Source organism: Mandrillus leucophaeus, unplaced genomic scaffold (assembly GCF_000951045.1).
Source record: "Mandrillus leucophaeus isolate KB7577 unplaced genomic scaffold, Mleu.le_1.0 Scaffold49, whole genome shotgun sequence".
Lineage (NCBI taxonomy): Eukaryota > Metazoa > Chordata > Mammalia > Primates > Cercopithecidae > Mandrillus > Mandrillus leucophaeus.
Window position 1 is genome coordinate 1,864,829 of NW_012105253.1, and position 5,839 is coordinate 1,870,667.

The window sequence follows — 5,839 nt, forward strand, 5'->3', positions numbered from 1 at the left end:
TTCACCATGTTGGCCAGGCTGGACTCAAACTCCTGACCTCAGGTGATCTGCCCGCCTTGGCCTCCCAAAGTGCTGGGATTATAGGCGTGAGCCACCATACCTGGCCATCTTTTTTTTATTTTTTAATTAGATTATTTGTCCTTTTATTGTTGAGTTGTAGGAGTTCTTTATGTACTAATGTTTTGGATATAAGTCCCTCATCAGATGTCGGGTTTGCAAAATTTTCTTCCATTCTGTGGGATGTCTTTTCACTTTCTTACTGGTGTCCTTTGAAACACACACAAAAATAATATTGATGAAGTCCAATTTATTTTTCCTTTTGTCCCTTTTGGGTTTGGTGTCATATATAAGATATCTTGGCCTAATCCAGGGTTACAAAGATTTATTCCTATGTTTCCTTCTAAGAGTTTCATAGTTCTAGCCCTTACTTTTAGGTGTATGATCCATTTTGTGTTATTTTTTGCAGATTGTATGAAGTAGGAGGCTCATTCATTTTTTTTTACATGTGAATATCCAGTTGCCCAGCATCATTTGTTGAAAAGATTATTTTCACCTCCATTGAAATGTTTTGGCATCTTTGTTTAATATCAGTTGGCCATGAATGTAAGGGTTTATTTCGGGACTCTCAATTTTTATCAGATTGATCTATATGTCTATCTTTATGTCAATACCGTTCTGTCTTATCTTAATAACTATAGCTTTGTAGTAAGTTTTTTTCTTTTTCTTTTTCTTTTTTTTGAGACAGGGTCTTGCTGCCCAGGCTGGAGTGTAGTGGTGCGATGCTGGCTCATTGCAACTTTTGCCTCTTGGGTTCAAGTGATTTTTCTGCCTCAGCCTCAGCCTCCCGAGTAGCTGGGATTATAGGCACCCACCACCACACCTGGCTAAGTTTGAATTTTTGTATTTTTTCAGTAGAGACGAGGTTTCACCATGTTGGCCAGGATGGTCTCTAACTGGACCTCAAATGATCCACCCGCCTCAGCCTCTCAAAGTGCTGGGATTACAGGCATGAGTCATCATGCCTCGCCTGTAGTAAGTTTTGAAATCAGCAAGTGTGAGTCCTCTAACTTTGTTCTTAATTTTCAAAATTGCTTTGGTGAGTCTGAGTCCCTTGCATTTCCATATGAATTTTAGAATTAACTTGTCAATTCCTATAAAACAAGACAGCTGGGATTTTGATAGGGGTTGTATTGAGTCTGTAGATCAATTTGAGGAGTATTGTCATCTTAACAATATTAAACCTTTCAATCCATGAATATGGGATGCCTTTTTATTTATTTATGCCTTTAATTTATTTCAGTGACGTTTTGTAGTTTTTGGTGCACAAGTCTTGTTACTTCTTTTGTTAAATCTATTTTGTATTTTTTTTTCTTTCTTTCTTTTTATTTTTGAGACAGAGTTCACTCCCGTTGCCCAGGCTGGAGTGCAATGGTGTGATCTTGGCTCACTGCAAACTCTGCCTCCCAGGTTCAAGTGATTCTCCTGCCTCACCCTCCTGAGTAGCTGGGATTACAGGCGCCCACCACCACGCCCATCTAATTTTTGTATTTTTGGTAGAGATGGGGTTTCACCATGTTGGCCAGGCTGGTCTCCAACTCATGACCTCAGGTGATCCACCCACCTCGACCTCCCAAAGTCCTGGGATTATAGGCATGAGCCACTGCGCCCAGCCATTTTTTTCTTTTTAATTTTATTGTAAGTGGAATTATTTTCTTACCTTCATTTTGGGTTGTTCAACACTAGTATATAGAGATATACAATTGAGTTTTATATATTGATCTTGTATCCTGCAACCTTGCTGAACTCGTTTATTTGTTCTAATGATTCTGTGGATTCCTTAGGATGTTTTTATATATAGGATCGTGCCATCTGGGAACAGAGATAGTTTAACTTCTTTTTCAATCTGGGTGCCTTATTTTTTTCTTGCCCAATTTCCCTGGTTAGAATCTTCAGTACAGTGTTGTATAGAAGTGATAAGAGCAGACATCCTTGTCTCGCTCCTGATTTTAGGAGGAAAGTATCTCGTCTTTCACTGTTAAGTATGATGTTAACTGTGAGTGTTTTGTGGATGGCCTCTTGCCTTCTTGTCATCTTGCACCGTCCTGTTTCTCTTTCTACTCTGTATAGTGGAAAGAATGTGAACCTCAGAATCAGACTTGGATTTGAATTGATTAGTTCGTTAATTTCACCAGAAAATACTGAGTGTTAGAGAGAGTGAGATTACATTGGATTTAGTCATATAGATTAAGCTGTAGTGGTAAGAGCTATGATGGGGGTATGGCCAAGGCAGTGAAGGGTACAGAAAACCGGCCCCTGGGAAGGTTTGGACACCTCGAGGATACGATGCCTGAATTGCTCTTAAAAAACAGTAGGAGATAGTCTTGAAAAACAGGGAGCACCTGCAGCGATGGGAAGGTAGCTGTATTCTGTGAGCCACAGATAGGTCTGTGAGGGCAGAGTATGGGGTGCCTGCAAGTGAGTGGTTGAGGTGATCCCAGAGAGTGAGCAGAGCCACCTCACCAAGGCCCTTGCTAGCTTCTGAAGGTGTTGTGAGAACTGGATTTTTGTGTTGGAACCCTTGGTGGTAGAGGAGATGGAGTGGTAATGGGTGAGACCATGAAGAGAGCGACCTGGAGAGAGGAAGCTATTGCCTAAGCAGGGGACACCTGAGGACCTAAAGGAAGGCTCTAAAGTAAGGCTGGAAGAAGGGAATTGAGTCAAGAAAGATTAGAAGGTAGTAATAACAAGGTGTGTCGCAGTTGACTGAGAGGTGAGGGAGATGGATTTGCAGAGAATGACTCTTGGATTTCTGATGTGGAATTTGGGTTTTTTGATGGAATAGACTAGATTCAGTTTTCTCATCTGTAAAATGGAAAAAATACTTTGCAGATAACATAGTAAAATCTCTTAGCACAAGCATATGGTTGTGACTCAATAAATGCTCGTTCTTTTTGCTTTCCCCCATTTTGTTTCTGTTTCTTCTATTCTCTCAATGTAGGTCTTTGTTTGGTCAGTTCTGCCTTTGGAATGCTTTTCTTTGCTGTGTCCCATACTTCCCACTGTGATTGCCGCATGGGTCACTCCTGGATCCCTCTCTCCAGCCCTGATCACACTTGCATGCATTTTCGACTGTGTTCTGGTCATCTCCATGGCCTCTCACCCTCACAAGGGAGAACCACCCCCAAATTGTTTTCTCCTCTTGAGGTCCATATGCCTGTTGATGGCACTGTCATCTTCTCAGTCGATTCGGCTACAAATCATTTTCTCTAGTTGAAGAAACACATCTACCTCTAGTGGTTTTGAGTATTTCAGAATCATTTTGATGTCTTTCTCTTCCTCTTTCATTTCTTCACATTTGGTGAATATTTGGCCTCTGTTTAATTACCTCCATAACATTATACACACAAGTCTCTTTTTCTATTTCATTGTTACTTCCCTCATCAGGCCTTTATTAGTTACCATCTGAACTATGATACTGGTTCCCTGGCTTCCCTTCCTTTCAAGTCATCTTGCCACAACTGCCAGACCAAGCTTCTGGAAGCTCTGATTGGATCACCCCTGTCGCCTTGTGGGTTCTCCAGACCCACTGGATCAAGCCCAAGCTCCTAAGCCTGTCATTTAAGGCACTGCATGTCTAAACCCCGCATACCACTCTGATTTTATCTCCCCACATCCTTGTGGAAGAATGGGGCAGTTATCTGCACCTTTAATATCATCTCTATGTCTTCCCTGGTGGAAATTGTGCTTATTCTTCAAGGCACAGTTTGTGAATCCTGCCTAACTTTCATCAAACCAGGTAATTCTTTTTCATATCACATAGGACTCTGTGCTTCTTTATTTTATTTTGTTTTTTTGAGACAGAGTCTCACTCTATCACCCAGGCTGGAGTGCAACAGCATGATCTTGGCTCACTGCAACCTCTGCCTCCGGGGTTCAAGTGATTCTCCTGCCTCAGCCTCCACAGTAGCTGGGACTACAGGTACACGCCACCGTGCCCAGCTAATTTTCATATTTTTAGTAGAGATGGGGTTTCGCCATGTTGGCCGGGCTGATCTCGAACTCCTGGCCTCAAGTGTTCCTCCTTCCTTGGCCTCCCAAAATGCTGGGATTACAGGCATGAGCCACCGCACCTGGCGGTGCTTATTTAAAATGATCTGTGTACACTTCTTATCTCTCCTACTAGATTTAATCTCCTTGAGGTGCCTCCATCTGTGTAACCCTCAAAATGCCTTCTTCATATTCAGTATATGTTTGTGAATGGAAGGTATACACTCCTCATCTTCCTGAAGCATACAGGCATGACCTCTGCTTTTCCAAATCCCCATTCCCAAGGGTCTGTGACACAAGACAGTGAGAAGGTGAAGGACAGCTGACTTTCCCCTGTGGGACCTCTTGCAATTTAATACACAGGAGCGTGAGGATGTTACACAGGCAGGTTCTTATTTAAATTCCTGGTAGCTGAGCCCAGCAGCCTGTGGTGGGTTTGATTTAGTCTGTACAGCACTTAACTCTTTCTATGGATGAAAGATGAAAGTGGATGAAAGTTCTCATGGATGTATGGGAACCAGATAGATTGAGAAATTAACTCATGTGTGGTGCAATTATACAGAGCTCTGGGTACCAGTCTGATTTTTCCTTACAGAATCTAGAACTTAACTGACATACTTCTTAGGTACTTTCAGACACACAGCCAAACACGTAGCCAGGTGATTCATTTGGTAAATTCCGTAAGGTCTGCCCTGCCCTGGAACGGCTTCTCAGCAAGGCTGTCTCAGCTAGGCTGGGAAGGAGGTGGCTTTCAGTTCCGGTTTCCAATCAGTGACTAACAAGAACTGGTTAAGAAGCAGGAAGAATAGAAAGAATTAGATGGTTTCTGTGTTGGGCTAAAAAAAAAACCCTCTCAGATACCCGGTTCCTACAATGCATGTCTCCTGGCAGCCAGACAAGGAAGGAGAGAAACTGTGAAGGGTGCCAGGGTGCCAACAAGAGCACTCGTGTTCTTGGCAGAGCTCAGAATAGCGTTCGCAGCTCTCAGTGATTCATCATCCGCAGGCCTGCCCACCCGTGATCTGAGTGACTGAGGACGGGGTGAGTCAGGCAGCTCCCTCTCCGCATCACCCTTCCTCCATGGATCGGTTCTGTGCCCTCCTTGGGCCTATGGGCTGCCAAGCAGAGGGGAGGCCGATGTTTCAGGGGATGTTGCCAGTGAGGAGAGGGTGCCTGCTCTGGGTCTGTGCCAGGGTGAAGCCTTCATGGCTTCTGGAAGGGCTCCCGGCTCCCCTCTGCATTAAGCCCTAAGCACGTTTAGAGAAGAGGGGAATCTGCATTGCCAGTTTTGGGACGGGTCTGATGGCGGGGCCTGCTTAGCCCTAGCGAGCTACTCAGTGCCCCTGCACTGATCTAGATACCACCTCTCATCATCGTGTCTGCCCCTCTTAAATCTAATCTGCATTCTGTTCTCTTTCTTTCTCCCACTCTTTTCTGTTTATTCTTTTCTTTCTTCCCTTGCTCAGCAAGAATGATATTTATTTAAGACATCACAGCTGTTAAATGTTTGCCTCTGGGGATAATTTTTCGGCCAGGTGCCCCCGTGCCTCTTGGCTGGTCCACACCGATTGCTGGCCATGACGGGAGGGGGTGGCCAGCTGCCCTCAGCACTGAACTCCCTAAGTGTAGGTCCAGGCCCGGGGCTCATCACAGCTACCCTGCTTTGACCCGCAACACAATCACAGGTTGAGAAACCATCCTAGTGCCATAATAGGCTTAGAAAGGGATCATTCTTCATCTGGTCAGCCAGAGCCAGGCCACAGGCTGCGTGGTTTCCCTCAGCGAGGCTCTC